A 19,573-nucleotide genomic window follows, 5' to 3' on the forward strand; every position below is an offset into this window, starting at 1 on the left:
GGAGTAATGTCTGAAACTGTCTACGCCTTGATCGTTCCCTGGAAGACCAGTAGTAGTTTCCGAAGCACATCTCGAGAGATTGTGTAATCTGTGGAATTTCAGAGTGTTGATGAAACACAAAAATTGCATCAGAATAGAATACTAAAGACACCATGCGACTTTTCTCCGTTGGAGTAATGTCTGAAACTGTCTACGCTTCGAACGTTCCCTGGAAGACCAGTAGTAGTTTCTGAAGCACATTTGGAGGCATTCAGTAATCTGCGGACCTTCAGAGTGCTGATGAAACACAGACATTGCAGCGGGATTCAATACCACAGGCACCATGCGGACTTTTCTCCATGAGAGTGATGTCTCACACTTTCTATGCTTTAATCGTTCCCTAAAAGACCATTAGTAGTTTCCGAAGCACATCTGGAGGCATTCTGTAATCTGTGGACCTTCAGAGGGTTGATGAAACACAGAAATTGCAACGCGATTGAATACAGCAGGCACCATGCGGATATTCCCCCGTGAGAGTGATGTCTCAAACTGTCTACCCTTTGATCGTTCCCAGGAATAACAGTATTAGTTGCCGAAGCACATCTGGAGCCAATTTGTAATCTGTCGCCTACAGAGTGTTGATGAAACACTGAAATTGCATCCGGATTGAATACAACTGGCACCATGCCGGCTTTTCTCCATGGGAGTAATGTCTCAGACTGTTTACGCTTTAATAGTTCCCTGGAAGACCAGTAATAGTTTCCGAAGCACATCTGGAGGCATTCTGTAATATGTGGACCTTTAGAGTGTTGATGAAACACAGAAATTGCATCGGGATTGAAAACAACAGGCACCATGCGGACTTTCCTCCATGGGTGTAAAGCCTCAAACTGTCTACGCTTTCATCGTTCCCTGGAAGACCAGTAGTAATTTCCGGAGCACATCTAGAGGCATTCTGTAATCTGTGGTCCATGAGAGTGTAGATGAAACACAAAAAATACATCAGGATTGAATACAACAGGCACCATGCGGACTTTTCTCCATGGGAGTAATGTCTCAGACTGTTTACGCTTTAATAGTTCCCTGGAAGACCAGTAGTAGTTTCCGAAGGACAGCTGGAGGCATTCTGTAATCTGTGGACTTTCAGAGTGTTGATGAAACACAGAAATTGCATCGCGAATGAATACAACAGGAACCATGAAGACTTTTCTCCATGAGATAGATGTCTCAAACTGTCTACGCATTGATCGTTCCCTGGAAGACTAGTAGTCGTTTCCGAAACACATCTTGAGGCCTTCTGCAATCAGTGGGCCTTTAGAGTCATGATGAAACACAGATTGCATCGTGATTGTATACAACAGGCACTATGCGTACTTTTCTGGATTGGTGTAAAGCCTCAAACTGTCAACGCTTTAATAGTTCCCTGGAGGACCAGTAATAGATTCCGAAGCACGTCTGGAGGCATTCTGTAATCTGTGGATCTATAGAGTGTTGATGAAACACAGAAATTGCATCAGGATTGAATACAAAAGGCACCATGCGTACTTTTCTCCATGGGAGTAATGTCTCAAATAGTCTACGCTTTTATCGATTCCTGGGAGGCCAGTTGTAGTTTCCGAAGCTCATCTGGAGCCGTTCTGTAATCTGTGGACCGTCAGAGTGTTGATGAAACACAGAAATTGCATCCTGATTGAATACAACATGCACCATGCGGACGTTTCTCCATTGGAGTAATGTATCAAACTGTCTCCGGTTTGATCGTTCCATGGAAGACCAGTAGTAGTTTCCGAAGCACATCTGGAGCCATTCTGTAATCTGTGGACCTTCAGACTGTTGATGAAACACAGAAATTGCATCGGGATTAAATTCAACAGGCACCATGCGGACTTTTCTCCATGGGAGTTATGTCTCGGACTGTCTATGCTTTGATAGTTCCCTGGAAGACAAGTAGTAGTTTCCGAAGCACATCTGGAGGCATTCTGTAGTCAGTGGACCATCAGAGTGTTGATGAAATACAGAAATTGTATCAGTATTAAACACAACAGACACCGTACGAAGTTTTCTCCATGTGAGTAATGTCTCAATCTGTCTACAGTTTGATCGTTCCCTGAAAGACCAGTAGAGGTTTCCGAAGCACATGTGGAGGCATTCTGTAATCTGTGGACCTTCAGACTGTTGATGAAACACAGAAATTGCATCGGGATTAAATTCAACAGGCACCATGCGGATTTTTCTCCATGGGAGTAATGTCTCAGGCTGTTTACGGTTTAATAGTTTCCTGGATGACCAGTAGTAGTTTCCGAAGCACATCTGGAGGCATTCTGTAATCAGTGGACCATCAGAGTGTTGATGAAATACATAAATTGTATCAGTATTAAATACAACAGACACCGTACGGACATTTATCCATGGGAGTAATGTCACCAACTCTCTACGCTTTGATCGGTCCCTGGGAGACCAGTAGAAATTTTCGAAGCACATTTTGATTCATTCTGTAATCTGTGGACCTTCAGAGTGTTGATGAAACACAGAATTTGCATCGGGATTGAATACAACAATCACGATGCGGACTTGTTTCAATAGGTGTAAAGTCTCAAACTGTCTACTCATTGATCGTTCCCAGGAAGACCAGTAGTAGTTTCCGAAGCAAATCTGGAGGCACTCTGTAATCTGTGGACCTTCGAAGTGTTCATGAAACACAGGAATTGCATCGGGATTGAATACAACAGGCACCATGCGGACTTTTCTCCATGAGAGTGATCTCTCAGAGTGTCTATGCTTTGATCGTTCCCTGGAAGACCTGTAGTAGTTTCCGAGCACATCTAGAGGGATTCTGTTATCTGTGGAACTTCAGAGTGTTGATCAAACAAAGAAATTGCATCGGGATTGAATACAGAAGGCACGATGCTGTTTTTCTCCATGGGAGTAATGTCTCAAACTGTCTGCACTTTGATCGTTTCCTGGAAGACCAGTAGTAGATTCCGAAGAACATCAGGAGGCATTCTGTAATCTGTGGACAATCAGAGTGTTGATGAAACTCAGAAATTGCATCGGGATTGAAAACAGCAAGCAACATGCGGACTTTTCTCCAAGGGAGTAATGTCTCACACTGTCTACGCTTTTATCGATTCCTGGGAGCCCAGTAGTAGTTTCCGAAGCACATCTGGAGGCATTCTGTAATCTGTGGACCTTCAGAGTGTTGATGAAAGACTGATATTCCATCGCGATTGAATACAACAGGCACTTTATTCCATGGGAGTAATGTATCAAACTGTCTGCGATTTGATCGTTCCTTGGAAGACCAGTAGTAGTTTCTGAAACACATCTTGCGGCAATCTGCAATCTGTGGACATTTAGAGTCTTGATGAAACACAGATTGCATCGGGACTGAGTACAACAGGCACCATGCGATCTTTTTTCCATAGGTGTAAAGTCTGAAACTGTCAACGCTTTGATCCTTCCCAGGAAGACCAGTAGTAGTTTCCGAATCACATCTGGAGGCATTCTGTAATCTGTGGACCTTCAGAGTGTTGATAAAACACAGAAATTGCATCGGGAATGTATGCAACATTCACCATGCGGACATTTTTCCATGGGAGTAATGTCTCAGTCTGTGTACGATTTGATAGTTCCCTGGAAGACCAGTAGTAGTTTCCGAAGCACAACTGGAGGCATTTTGTAATCTGTGGACCATCAGTGTGTTGATAAAATACAGAAATTGCATCAGGATTAAATACAACAAACACCATACGGACTTTGCTCCATGGGATTAATGTCTTGAGCTGTCTACGCTTTTATCGTTCCCTCGAAAATCAGCAGAAGTTTCCGAAGCACATCTGGGAGCATTCTGTAATTTGTGGGCCTTCAGAGTGTTGATGAGATACAGAAATTGCATCAGGTTTAAATACAACAGCCACCATACGGACTTTTCACAATCGGGGTAATGTCTGAAATTCTCTCCGCATTGATCGCTCTGTGGAAGACCAGTAGAGGTTTCTGAAGCACATCTGGAGGCATTCTAAATCTGTGGACCTTCAGAGTGTTGATGAAACTCAGAAATTGCATCGCGATTGAATACAACAGGCACCATGCGGACTTTTCTCCATGAGATCTATGTCTCATACTGTCTACGCATTGATCGTTTCCTGGAAGACCAGTAATAGTTTCCGAAGCACATCTGGAGGCATTCTGTAATCTGTGGACCTTCAGAGTGTTGATAAAACACCGAAATTGCATCGGAAATGTATGCAACATTCACGATGCGGACTTTTCTCCATGGGAGTAATGTCTCAGTCTGTCTACGATTTGATAGTTTCCTGGATGACCAGTAGTAGTTTCTGAAGCACATCTAGTGGCATTCTGTAATATGTGGACCTTTAGAGTGTTGATGAAACACAGATTTTGCATCGGGATTGGAAACAACAGCCACCATATGGACATTTCTCCATGGGAGTAATGTCTCCAACTGTCTACTCTATGATCGTTCCCTGGAAGACCAGTTGAAGTTTTCGAAGCACATCTGGGTTCATTCTGAAATCTGAGGTCTTTCAGAATGTTGATGAAACACAGAAATTGCATCGGGATTGAATACATCATGCACCCTGCGGACTTTTCTCCATGGGAGTAATGTCTCAGGCTGTTTACGCTTTATTAGTTCCCTTTAAGACCAGTAGTACTTTCCGCAACACATCTGGAGGCATTCTGTAATCTGTGGACCTTTAGAGTGTTGATGAAACACTGAAATAGATTCGGGATTAAATACAACAGGCACCATGCGATCTTTTCTCCATGGGTGTAAAGGCTCAAACTGTCTACGCTTTGATCGTTCCCAGGAAGACCAGTAGTAGTTTCCGAAGCACATCTGGAGTCATTCTGTAATATGTGGACCTTCAGCGTGTTGATGAAACACAGAAATTACATCGGGATTGAATACACCAGGCACCATGCAGACCTATCTCCATGGGTGTATTGTCTGGGACTGTCTACGCTTTGATAGTTACCTGGAAGACGAGTAGTAGTTTCCGAAGCACATTTGGAGACATTCTGTTATCTGTGGACCTTGAGAGTGTTGATGAAACACAGAAATTGCATCAGGATTAAATACAACACCCACCATACGGACTTTTTTCCATGGGATTAATGTCACTAACTGTCTACGCTTTGATTGTTCCCTGGGAGACCAGTAGTAGTTTCCGAAGCACATCTGGAGGCATTCTTAATTCTGTGTACCTTCAGAGTGTTGATGAAACACAGAAATTGCATCGCGATTGAATGCAATAGGCACCATGCTGACGTTTCTCCATGGGAGTAATGGCTTAAACTGTCTACCCTTCGATCGTTAGCTGGAAGACCAGTAGTAGCTTCCGAAGCACATCTGGAGGCACTCTGTAATCTGCAGACCTTCAGACTGTTGATGAACACAGAAATTGCATCGAAATTGAATACAACAGGCCCCATGATGACTTTTCTCCGTGGGAGTAATGTCTCAAACTGTCTACGCTTTACTCGTTCCCAGGAAGACCAGTAGTATTTTCCGAAGCACATCTGGAGGCATTCTGTAACCTGTGGACCTTCAGAGTGTTAATGAAAAACAGAAATTACATCGGGATTGAATGCAACAGGCACCATGCAGACCTATCTCCATGGGTATAATGTCACAAACTGTCTACGCTTTGATCGTTCCCTGGGAGACCAGTAGTAGTTTCCGAAGCACATCTGGAGGCATTCTTTAATCTGTGGAACTTCAGAGTATTGATGAAACACAGAAATTGCATCGGGATTGAATACAATAGGCACCATACTGACGTTTCTCCATGGGAGTAATGTCTTAAACTGTCTACGCTTCGATCGTTCCTTGGAAGACCAGTAGTAGTTTCCAAAGCACATCTGGAGGCATTCTGTAATCTGTATACCTTCCGAGTGTTGATGAAACACAGAAATTTCTTCGCGATTGAATACAACAGGCACCATGCGGACTTTTATCTATGAGAGTGATCTCTCAAACTGTCTACGCTTTCATTGTTCCCTGGACGACCCGTAGTAATTTCGAGAGCACATCTAGATGGATTCTGTAATCAGTGGACCTTCAGAGTGTTGATCAAACACAGAAATTGCATCAGGATTAAATACAACACCCACCATACGGACTTTTTTCCATGGGAGTAGTGTATCAAACTGTCTCCGCTTTGATCGTTACCTGGAAGTCCAGTAGTAGTTACCGAAGCACATCTGGAACCATTCTGTAATCTGTGTACCTTCAGAGTGTTGATGAAACTCAGAAATTGCATCGGGATTGAACACAGCAGGCACCATGCGGACTTTTCTCCATGAGAGTGATGTATCAAACTGTCTATGCTATGATCGTTCCTGGAATCTGCAGAAGGCTTTCCCGGCGTAATAATTGATAATATTCTTCTCGGGTATGCAGCCGGATGATAACGTCTTCATGACACAATATTTACGCGGCCCAACTGGCCGCCATCTTCAGGTGAGAGTGCTGGTGCACGATCTCGCCGGAACTGTCTTCCCAGCGCAAGCTTCGGCCCCTATATGCCGCAGAAGATCCACAACGCGTGCGCGAGAAGGTGCCGTAATCGCCCTCTAGCGCAGTAGACATACCCTGCCGCCTGTGATGGAAAGAGGCGAAATCGAGATATCGCTGTCAAAAATTAAAAAATAAAAATAAAGAAAAAATTTTTTATTCCGACGATAGGTCCACACACCGTTGTTTTTCAATGTCAGATAACACTGGGTCCCAAGTCTTAATTAAAAGAAAGCCCTTGTCTCTATTAATAAGATTGTCAGATAACCGAATCTCTATGGATTCTTTTAAAATACAGTCCCAATAGCGAGATGCAGGGGCAACCATTTGTGTCTCGTCATATAGTATTCTGTATCCCTCGGTGAGACAGTGTTCCGCCACTGCACACTTCTCAGGTTGAAGCAGTCTTGTGTGCCGCTGATGCTCAACACATCGCTCCTGAATGGTCCGGATTGTCTGACCAATATAAGTCTTTCCACAGTGGCAAGGGATCTTGTAAACACCGGGCTTCCTCAAACACAAGTCATCCTTAACAGAGCCAAGGAGCGCTCTAATCTTGGCTGGTGGATGAAAAATACTTTTTATGTGATATCTTTTCAGAATCCTTCCTATCTTCGAGGAAATGCTCCCAGCAAAAGGCAGAAAAGCTATCGAATTGCATATATCTTCTGGTGGTTCAGGCGAAGGTCCAAACTGGAAAGCACGACGGATCTGTTTATCTGTAAAGCCATTCTGCTTGAACACAATATTAAGATGGTTCAATTCTTGTGTCAAGCTTTCTCCATCTGAAATGGCATAAGCTCTTTTCGCCAACGTCCGCAGGAACGATAGATGACAGCTAGAAGCATGTAAGTAACGGTCCGTGAGAGTAGGCTTTCGATAAACGCTGTGTCCCAGTGTCCCATCATCCTTTCTGTACACCAGAACATCCAGAAACTGAAGCTTTCCATCATTTTCCACCTCCATTGTAAATTTGATGCTAGGATGCAGGAAATTGAAATGATCTAAGAGGCGGTCCAGAGCTTCTCTCCCATGAGGCCACACCATAAACGTATCGTCAACGTACCTCCAAAAACAGGTTGGTTTTAAGGACGCTGTCTTCAGCGCCATGTCCTCAAAATCTTCCATAAAAAGACTGGCGACTATTGGGGCCAAAGAGCTCCCCATAGCCACTCCGTCAGTCTGTTCAAAACATTTGTCATTGAATAAAAAGTACGTCGACGTTAACACGTGGCGACAAAAGCCTGGTTGTTTCCTCATCCAGTTTCTTACCAATTAATTGCAAGGATTCTTCCAGAGGAACCAGGGTAAAAAGCGACACGACATCAAAGCTCACAAGCAAATCCCAGGGACTAAGAGACAAGGACTTCAATCTCTGAATAAACACCATAGAATTGGAAATGTGATGGTCGCATTTACCGACGTGAGGGCCAAGAACAGATGCTAAATACTTGGCTAGATTGTAGGTAGGAGCGCCCAAATTACTCACGATCGGACGAAGCGGGACCCCTTTCTTATGAATCTTGGGTAGACCGTATAATCTCGGTGGCACGGAAGCACCAGGACGAAGTTTTTTGAGAACGTCGTCAGGTAAAGGACTCATCTTCAACAGTGAAAGCGTCTTCCGTTTTATCCGTTCAGTTGGGTCGTCCTGCAATGTTCTGTATGCTGAGTCTTCAAGTAAGAGATCCATCTTTCCCAGATAGTCATCACGTGACAGAAGAACAGTTGCGTTGCCTTTGTCCGCTGGTAGAACTATCAGATCTTCGTCTTCTCTAATGGACCGGACGGCTGCCCTTTCGAGAGAGGAGATGTTACTCCGTGGAGGCGGCGCCCGCCGCAATGTATGTGAGACCTCTTGCCTAATCTCTTCAGCTTGATCCTGCGAAAAGCTGGACACTGCTTATTCGACTGCGCAGATGAATTCGGTGATAGGCACATTCCTCGGTGTATGGGCAAAATTCCGGCCTTTCTCCAACACTGACAGCGTGGCGTCGTCCAATTCTTTACTCGTGAGGTTAATCACTGTCCGTCGACGGGTGTCGTCATCAGATATCATGGGTTGAGAACAAAGCCGTTGAAACTTCGAAGACTGCTTCTTGACGGCGCTCCTATGCGTCCAATCTGATAGTGCCCAAAAAGAACTATCCACCCATTCCCAAGATGCATCCGACAGCAGCGACGATAACTCCAAGTGCAAGAAAAGTAAATCCTTGGATATGAGATCCAGTTGTCTTCGAGTGAAGCGAATGCGCTCCTTGACCAAGGCGAAACTGGTACGCTTCTTGATGTTGTTGGCCTTTTTCGTATCAATAAAATGCACAAATCTAGCAAACTTAGGTATTACTCTTCCATCACGACATCTCAGCAAAAAGGCGAGGGCACTCAGCAACTTGTCTTTTTTCTTACGAAGTTTATCAAATTTCTTCACAAGTTCCACCATCTCCTCCACGTAGAGGTTTCTGATGTGACTACGAAGGCTTTCCCGGCGTAATAATTGATAATATTCTTCTCGGGTATGCAGCCGGATCATAACGTCTTCATGAGACAATATTTCCGCGGTCAAACTGGCCGCCATCTTCAGGTGAGAGTGCTGGTGCACGATCTCGCCGGAACTGACTTCCCAGCGCAAGCGGCGGCCCCTATATAGGCCGCAGAATACCCACAACGCGTGCGCGAGAAGGTGCCATAATCGCCCTCTAGCGCAGTAAACATACCCCGCCGACAGTGATAGAAAGGGGCGAAATCGAGATATCGCTGTCAAAAATTAAAAAATAAAAATAAAGAAAAATATTTTTATTCCGACGATAGAACCACAGACCGTTGTTTTTCAATGTCAGATAACACTGGGTCCCAAGTCTTACTTAAAAGAAAACCCTTGTCTCTATTAATAAGATTGTCAGATAACCGAATCTCTATGGATTCTTTTAAAATATAGTCCCAATAGCGATATGCAGGGGCAACCATTTGTGTCTCGTCATATAGTATTCTGTGTCCCTCGGTGAGACAGTGTTCCGCCACTGCAGACTTATCAGGTTGAAGCAGTCTTGTGTGCCGCTGATGCTCAACACATCGCTCCTGAATGGTCCGGATTGTCTGACCAATGTAAGTCTTTCCACAGTGGCAAGGGATCTTGTAAACACCGGGCTTCCTCAAACCCAAGTCATCATTAACAGAGCCAAGGAGCGCTTTAATCTTGGCTGGTGGACGAAAAATACTTTTGATGTGATATCTTTTCAGAATCCTTCCTATCTTCGAGGAAATGCTCCCAGCAAAAGGCAGAAAAGCTACCGATTTGCAGGTATCTTCTGGTGGATCAGGCGAAGGTCCAAACTGAAAAGCACGACGGATCTGTTTATCTGTAAAGCCATTCTGCTTGAACACAATCTTAAGATGGTCCAATTCTTCTGTCAAGCTTTCTCCATCTGAAATGGCATAAGCTCTTCTCGCCAACGTCCGCAGGACCCCGTAGGCTGGAACGATAGATGACAGCTAGAAGCATGTAAGTAACGGTCCGTGTGCGTAGGCGTTCGATAAACGCTGTGTCCCAGTGTCCCATCATCCTTTCTGTACACCAGAACATCCAGAAACGGAAGCTTTAAATCATTTTCCTCCTCCATTGTAAATTTGATGCTAGGATGCAGGGAATTGAAATGATCTAGGAGGCGGTCCAGGGCTTCTCTCCCATGAGGCCACACCATAAACGTATCGTCAACGTACCTCCAAAAAGCAGGTTGGTTTTGAGGACGCTGTCTTCAGCGCCATGTCCTCAAAATCTTCCATAAAAAGACTGGCGACTATTGGGGACAAAGGGCTCCCCATAGCCACTCCATCAGTCTGTTCAAAATATTTGTCTTTGAATAAAAAGTACGTCGACGTTAACACGTGGCGACAAAAGCCTGGTTGTTTCCTCATCCAGTTTCTCACCAATTAATTGCAAGGATTCTTCCAGAGGAACCCGGGTAAAAAGCGACACGACATCAAAGCTCACAAGCAAATCCCAGGGACTACGAGACAAGGACTTCTATCTCTGAATTAACACCATAGAATTGGAAATGTGATGGTCGCATTTACCGACGTGAGGGCCAAGAACAGATGCTAAATACTTGGCTAGATTGTAGGTAGGAGCGCCCAAATTACTCACGATCGGACGAAGCGGGACCCCTTTCTTATGAATCTTGGGTAGACCGTATAATCTCGGTGGCACGGAAGCACCAGGACGAAGTTGTTTGAGAACGTCGTCAGGTAAAGGACTCATCTTCAACAGTGAAAGCGTCTTCCGTTTTATCCGTTCAGTTGGGTCGTCCTGCAATGTTCTGTATGCTGAGGCTTCAAGTAAGAGATACATCTTTCCCAGATAGTCATCACGTGACAGAAGAACAGCTGCGTTGCTTTTGTCCGCTGGTAGAAATATTAGATCTTCGTCTTCTCTAATGGACCGGACGGCTGCCATTTCGAGGGAGGAGATGTTAGTCCGTGGAGGCGGCGCCCGCCGCAATGTATGTGAGACCTCTTGCCTAATCTCTTCAGCTTGATCCTGCGAAAAGCTGGACACTGCTTGTTCGACTGCGCAGATGAATTCGGTGATAGGCACATTCCTCGGTGTATGGGCAAAATTCCGGCCTTTCTCCAACACTGACAGCGTGGCGTCGTCCAATTCTTTACTCGTGAGGTTAATCACTGTCCGTCGACGGGTGTCGCCATCAGATATCATGGGTTGAGAACAAAGCCGTTGTAACTTCGAAGTCTGCTTCTTGACGGCGCTCCTATGCGTCCAATCTGATAGTGCCCAAGAAGAACTATCCACCCATTCCCAAGATGCATCTGACAGCAGCGACGATAACTCCAAGTGCAAGAAAAGTAAATCCTTGGATATGAGATACAGTTGTCTTTGAGTGAAGCGAATGCGCTCCTTGACCAAGGCAGGCCAACAGGCAGCATTCGGACTTTTCTCCATGAGAGTGATGTCTCAAACTGTATACGCATTGATCGTTCCTGGAACTCCAGTAGTAGCTTCCGAAGCACATCTGGAGGCACTATGTAATCTGTGGACCTTCAGAGTGTTGATGAAACACAGAAATTGCACTGGGATTGAATACAAAAGGCACAGTGCGGACTTTTTTCCATGGGAGTAATGTCTCAAACTGTCTACGCTTTGATAGTTCCCTGGAAGACCAGTAGTAGTTCCCGAAGCACATCTGGAGGCACTCTGAAATCTGTGGACCTTCAATGTGTTGATGAGAGACAGAAATTGCATCGGAATTGAATACCACAGGCACCATTCGGATTTTTCTCCATGGGAGTAATGTCTCAAGCTGTCTAAGCTTTTATCGTTACCTGTAATAACAGTAGTGGTTTCCGAAGCACATTTGGAGGCGTTCTGTAATATGTGGACCTTCAGACTGTTGATGAAACACAGAAATTTGATCGGGATTGAATACAATAGGCACCTGGCGGAATTATCTCCATGGGAGTAATGTCTCAAACTGTCTACGGTTTGATCGTTCCCTGGAAGACCAGTAGTAGTTTCCGAACAACATCTGGAAGCATTTTGTAATCTGTGGGCTTTCAGAGTGTAATTGAAACACAGAAATTGCATCGGGATTGAATACAACAGGCACCATGCGGACTTTTCTCCATGGCAGTAATTTCTGAAACTGTCTATGGTTTGATCGATTCCTGGGAGACCAGTAGTAGCTAACGATGCACATCTGGAGGCATTCTGTAATCTGAGGACTTTCAGAGTGTTGATGAACACAGAAATTGCAACGGAATTGAATTCAACAGGCACCATGCGGACTTTTCTCCGTGGGATTAATATTTCAAACTGTCTATGACTTGGTCGTTCCCTGGAAGACCAGTAGTAGTTTCCGAAGCACATCTGGTGGCATTCTGTAATTTGTGGACCTTCAGAGTGTTGATGACACAAAAGAAATTGCATCAAGATTAAATACAACAGGCACCATACGGACTTTTCTCCATGGCAGTAATGTCTCAAATTGTCTACTTTTTGATCGTTCCCTGGAAGACCAGTAGTAGCTTCCATAGCACATCTGCAGGCATTCTGTAATCTGTGGACCTTCAGAGTGTTGATGCAACACATCAATTGCATCGGGATTGAATACAACAGGCACCATGCGGACTTTTCTAAATGGGTGTAAAGTCTCATACTGTCTACTCTTTGATCGTTCCTGGAAGACCAGTAGTAGCTTCCGAAGCACATCTGGAGGAACTCTGAAATCTGCATTCAGAGTGTTGATGAACACACAAATTGCATAGGAATTGAATACAATAGGCCCCACGCGGACTTTTCTCCGTAGGAGTTATGTTTCCAACTGTCTACGCCTTGGTCGTTCCCTGGAAGACCAGTAGTAGTTTCCGAAGCACTTCTGGAGGCACTCTGTAATGTGTGGACATTCAGAGTGTTGACGAAACACAGAAATTGCATCGGCACTGAATACAACAGGCACCATTTGAGATTTTCTCCATGGGAGTAATGTCTCAAATTGTCTATGCTTTGATCGTTCCCAGGAAGACCAGTAGCAGCTTCCAAAGCACATCTGGTGGCATTCAGTAATCTGTGGACCTTCAGAGTGTTGATGAAAGACAGAAATTGCATCGGGATTGAATACAACAGGCACCATGCGGACTTTTCTCCATGGGAATAATCTCTCAAGCTGTCTAAGCTTTTATCGTTGCCTGGAAGACCTGTAGTGGTTTCCGAAGCACATTTGGAGGCGTTCTGAAATCTGTGGACCTTCAGAGTGTATATGAATTACAGAAATTTCATCGGGATTGAGTACAACGAGCACCTGGCGGAATTTTCTCCATGGGAGTAATGGCTCAAACTGTCAACGCTATGATCGTTCCCTGGAAGACCAGTAGTAGTTTCCGAAGAAAACCTGGAGGCATTTGTAATCTGTGGGCTTTCAGAGTGTTAATGAAACACAGAAATTGCATCGGGATTCAATACAACAGGCACCATGCGGACTTTTCTCGATGGCAGTAATGTCTGAAACTGTCTATGCTTTGTTCGATTCCTCGGAGACCAGTAGTAGCTAACGATGCACATCTGGAGGCATTCTGTAATCTGAGGACATTCAGAGTGTTGATGAACACAGAAATTGCAACGGAATTGAATACAACAGGCATCATGAGGACTTTCCTCCGTGGGATTAATGTTTCAAACTGTCTATGACTTGGTCGTTCCCTGGAAGACCACTAGTAGTTTCCGAAGCACATCTGGTGGCATTCTGTAATCTGTGGACCTTCAGAGTGTTGATGAAACAAAAGAAATTGCATCAAGATTAAATACAACAGGCACAATACGGACTTTTCTCCATGGCAGTAATGTCTCAAACTGTCTACTTTTTGATCGTTCCTGGAAGACCAGTAGTAGCTACCATAGCACATCTGCAGGCATTCTGTAATCTGTGGACCTTCAGAGTGTTGATGAAACACATCAATTGCATCGGGATTGAATACAACAGGCACCATGCGGACTTTTCTAAATGGGTGTAAAGTCTCAAACTGTCTACTCTTTGATCGTTCCTGGAAGACCAGTAGTAGCTTCCGAAGCACATCTGGAGGAACTCTGTAATCTGCAGACATTCAGAGTGTTGATGAACACACAAATTGCATAGGAATTGAATACAACAGGCCCCATGCGGAATTTTCTCCGTAGGAGTTATGCTTCCAACTGTCTACGCCTTGGTCGTTCCCTGGAAGACCAGTTGTAGTTTCCGAAGCACTTCTGGAGGCACTCTGTAATGTGTGGACATTCAGAGTGTTGATGAAACACAGAAATTGCATCGGCACTGAATACAACAGGCACCATTTGGGATTTTCTCCATGGCAGTAATGTCTCAAATTGTCTACGCTTTGATCGTTCCCAGGAAGACCAGTAGCAGCTTCCAAAGCACATCTGGTGGCATTCAGTAATCTGTGGACCTTCAGAGTGTTGATGAAAGACAGAAATTGCATCGGGATTGAATACAACAGGCACCATGCGGACTTTTCTCCATGGGAATAATCTCTCAAGCTGTCTAAGCTTTTATCGTTGCCTGGAAGACCGGTAGTGGTTTCCGAAGCACACTTGGAGGCGTTCTAAAATCTGTGGACCTTCAGAATGTTTATGAAACACAGATATTTCATCGGGATTGAATACAACGAGCACCTGGCGGAATTTTCTCCATGGGAGTAATGTCTCAAACCATCTACGGTTTGATCGTTCCCTGGAGGACCAGTAGTAGTTTCCAAAGAACATCTGGAGGCATTTGTAATCTGTGGGCTTTCAGAGTGTTGATGAAAGACAGAAATTGCATCGGGATTGAATACAACAGGCACCATGCGGACTTTTCTCCATGGCAGTAATGTCTGAAACTGTCTATGCTTTGATCGATTCCTGGGAGACCAGTAGTAGCTAACGATGCACATCTGGAGGCATTCTGTAATTTGAGGACTTTCAGACTGTTGATGAACACAGAAATTGCAACGGAATTGAACACAACAGGCACCATGCGGACTTTTCACCGTGGGATTAATGTTTCAAACTGTCTATGACTTGGTCGTTCAATGGAAGACCAGTAGTAGTTTCCGAAGCACATCTGGTTGCATTCTGTAATCTGTAGACCTTCAGAGTGTTGATGATACAAAAGAAATTGCATCAAGATTAAATACAACAGGCACCATGCGGACTTTTCTCCATGGCAGTAATGTCTCAAACTGTCTACTTTTTGATCATTCCCTGGAAGACCAGTAGTAGCTTCCATAGCACATCTGCAGGCATTCTGTAATCTGTGAACCTTCAGAGTGTTGATGAAACGCATCAATTGCATCGGGATTGAGTACAACAGGCACCATGCGGACTTTTCTAAATGGGTGTAAAGTCTCAAACTGACTACTCTTTGATCGTTCCTGGAAGACCAGTAGTAGCTTCCGAAGCACATCTGGAGGAACTCTGTAATCTGCAGACATTCAGAGTGTTGATGAACACACAAATTGCATAGGAATTGAATACAACAGGCCCCATGCGGACTTTTCTCCGTAGGAGTTATGTTTCCAACTGTCTACGCCTTGGTCGTTCCCTGGAAGACCAGTAGTAGTTTCCGAAGCACTTCTGGAGGCACTCTGTAATGTGTGGACATTCAGAGTGTTGATGAAAGACAGAATTTGCATCGGGATTGAATACAACAATCACAGTGCTGAATTTTCTCCATGGGAGTAATGTCTCAAACTGTCTACGATTTGATCGTTCCCTGGAAGACCAGTGGTAGTTCCCGAGGCACATCTGGAGGCATTGTGTAATCTATGGACTTTCAATGTGTTGACGAAACACAGAAATTTCATAGGGATTGAATACAACAGGCACCATGCGGACTTTTTTCCATGGGAGAAATGTCTCTAACTGTCTACGCTCTGATCGTTTCCTGGAAGACCAGTAGTAGTTTCCGAAGCACTTCTGGAGGCACTCTGTAATGTGTGGACATTCAGAGTGTTGATGAAACACAGAAATTGCATCGGCACTGAATACAACAGGCACCATTTGGGATTTTCTCCATGGGAGTAATGTCTCAAATTATCTACGCTTTGATCGTTCCCAGGAAGACCAGTAGCAGCTTCCAAAGCACATCTGGTGGCATTCAGTAATCTGTGGACCTTCAGAGTGTTGATGAAAGACAGAAATTGCATCGGGATTGAATACAACAGGCACCATGCGGACTTTTCTCCATGGGAATAATCTCTCAAGCTGTCTAAGCTTTTATCGTTGCCTGGAAGACCGGTAGTGGTTTCCGAAGCACATTTGGAGGCGTTCTGAAATCTGTGGACCTTCAGAGTGTTTATGAAACACAGAAATTGTATCGGGATTGAATACAAAAGGCACAGTGCGGACTTTTCTCCATGGGAGTAATGTCTCAAACTGTCTATGCTTTGATCGTTCCCTGGAAGACCAGTAGCAGTTCCCGAAGCACATCTGGAGGCACTCTGAAATCTGTGGACTTTCAGAGTGTTGGTGAAAGACAGAAATTGCATCGGGATTGAATACCACAGGCACCATTCGGACTTTTCTCCATGGGAGTAATGTCTCAAGGTGTCAAAGCTTTTATCGTTACCTGTAATAACAGTAGTGGTTTCCGAAGCACATTTGGAGGCGTTCTGTAATATGTGGACCTTCAGACTGTTGATGAAACACAGAAATTTGATCGGGATTGAATACAATAGGCACCTGGCGGAATTATCTCCATGGGAGTAATGTCTCAAACTGTCTACGGTTTGATCGTTCCCTGGAAGACCAGTAGTAGTTTCCGAACAACATCTGGAAGCATTTTGTAATCTGTGGGCTTTCAGAGTGTAATTGAAACACAGAAATTGCATCGGGATTGAATACAACAGGCACCATGCGGACTTTTCTCCATGGCAGTAATTTCTGAAACTGTCTATGGTTTGATCGATTCCTGGGAGACCAGTAGTAGCTAACGATGCACATCTGGAGGCATTCTGTAATCTGAGGACTTTCAGAGTGTTGATGAACACAGAAATTGCAACGGAATTGAATACAACAGGCACCATGCGGACTTTTCTCCGTGGGATTAATGTTTCAAACTGTCTATGACCTGGTCGTTCCCTGGAAGACCAGTAGTAGTTTCCGAAGCACATCTGGTGGCATTCTGTAATTTGTGGACCTTCAGAGTGTTGATGGAACAAAAGAAATTGCATCAAGATTAAATACAACAGGCACCATACGGACTTTTCTCCATGGCAGTAATGTCTCAAATTGTCTACTTTTTGATCGTTCCCTGGAAGACCAGTAGTAGCTTCCATAGCACATCTGCAGGCATTCTGTAATCTGTGGACCTTCAGAGTGTTGATGAAACACATCAATTGCATCGGGATTGAATACAACAGGCACCATGCGGACTTTTCTAAATGGGTGTAAAGTCTCATACTGTCTACTCTTTGATCGTTCCTGGAAGACTAGTAGTAGCTTCCGAAGCACATCTGGAGGAACTCTGAAATCTGCATTCAGAGTGTTGATGAACACACAAATTGCATAGGAATTGAATACAATAGGCCCCACGCGGACTTTTCTCCGTAGGAGTTATGTTTCCAACTGTCTACGCCTTGGTCGTTCCCTGGAAGACCAGTAGTAGTTTCCGAAGCACTTCTGGAGGCACTCTGTAATGTGTGGACATTCAGAGTGTTGACGAAACACAGAAATTGCATCGGCACTGAATACAACAGGCACCATTTGGGATTTTCTCCATGGGAGTAATGTCTCAAATTGTCTATGCTTTGATCGTTCCCAGGAAGACCAGTAGCAGCTTCCAAAGCACATCTGGTGGCATTCAGTAATCTGTGGACCTTCAGAGTGTTGATGAAAGACAGAAATTGCATCGGGATTGAATACAACAGGCACCATTCGGACTTTTCTCCATGCGAATAATCTCTCAAGCTGTCTAAGCTTTTATCGTTGCCTGGAAGACCTGTAGTGGTTTCCGAAGCACATTTGGAGGCGTTCTGAAATCTGTGGACCTTCAGAGTGTTTATGAAACACAGAAATTTCATCGGGATTGAGTACAACGAGCACCTGGCGGAATTTTCTCCATGGGAGTAATGGCTCAAACTGTCAACGCTATGATCGTTCCCTGGAAGACCAGTAGTAGTTTCCAAAGAACACCTGGAGGCATTTGTAATCTGTGGGCTTTCAGAGTGTTAATGAAACACAGAAATTGCATCGGGATTCAATACAACAGGCACCATGCGGACTTTTCTCCATGGCAGTAATGTCTGAAACTGTCTATGCTTTGATCGATTCCTCGGAGACCAGTAGTAGCTAACGATGCACATCTGGAGGCACTCTGTAATCTGAGGACATTCAGAGTGTTGATGAACACAGAAATTGCAACGGAATTGAATACAACAGGCATCATGAGGACTTTCCTCCGTGAGATTAATGTTTCAAACTGTCTATGACTTGGTCGTTCCCTGGAAGACCAGTAGTAGCTTCCGAAGCACATCTGGAGGAACTCTGTAATCTGCAGACATTCAGAGTGTTGATGAACACACAAATTGCATAGGAATTGAATACAACAGGCCCCATGCGGAATTTTCTCCGTAGGAGTTATGCTTCCAACTGTCTACGCCTTGGTCGTTCCCTGGAAGACCAGTTGTAGATTCCGAAGCACTTCTGGAGGCACTCTGTAATGTGTGGACATTCAGAGTGTTGATGAAACACAGAAATTGCATCGGCACTGAATACAACAGGCACCATTTGGGATTTTCTCCATGGCAGTAATGTCTCAAATTGTCTACGCTTTGATCGTTCCCAGGAAGACCAGTAGCAGCTTCCAAAGCACATCTGGTGGCATTCAGTAATCTGTGGACCTTCAGAGTGTTGATGAAAGACAGAAATTGCATCGGGATTGAATACAACAGGCACCATGCGGACTTTTCTCCATGGGAATAATCTCTCAAGCTGTCTAAGCTTTTATCGTTGCCTGGAAGACCGGTAGTGGTTTCCGAAGCACATTTGGAGGCGTTCTAAAATCTGTGGACCTTCAGAATGTTTATGAAACACAGATATTTCATCGGGATTGAATACAACGAGCACCTGGCGGAATTTTCTCCATGGGAGTAATGTCTCAAACCATCTACGGTTTGATCGTTCCCTGGAGGACCAGTAGTAGTTTCCGAAGAACATCTGGAGGCAGTTGTAATCTGTGGGTTTTCAGAGTGTTGATGAAAGACAGAAATTGCATCGGGATTGAATACAACAGGCACCATGCGGACTTTTCTCCATGGCAGTAATGTCTGAAACTGTCTATGCTTTGATCGATTCCTGGGAGACCAGTAGTAGCTAACGATGCACATCTGGAGGCATTCTGTAATCTGAGGACTCTCAGACTGTTGATGAACACAGAAATTGCAACGGAATTGAACACAACAGGCACCATGCGGACTTTTCTCCGTGGGATTAATGTTTCAAACTGTCTATGACTTGGTCGTTCAATGGAAGACCAGTAGTAGTTTCCGAAGCACATCTGGTGGCATTCT

This window comes from Schistocerca gregaria, chromosome 7 (genome assembly GCF_023897955.1).
Source record: "Schistocerca gregaria isolate iqSchGreg1 chromosome 7, iqSchGreg1.2, whole genome shotgun sequence".
In the NCBI taxonomy this organism is placed as follows: domain Eukaryota; kingdom Metazoa; phylum Arthropoda; class Insecta; order Orthoptera; family Acrididae; genus Schistocerca; species Schistocerca gregaria.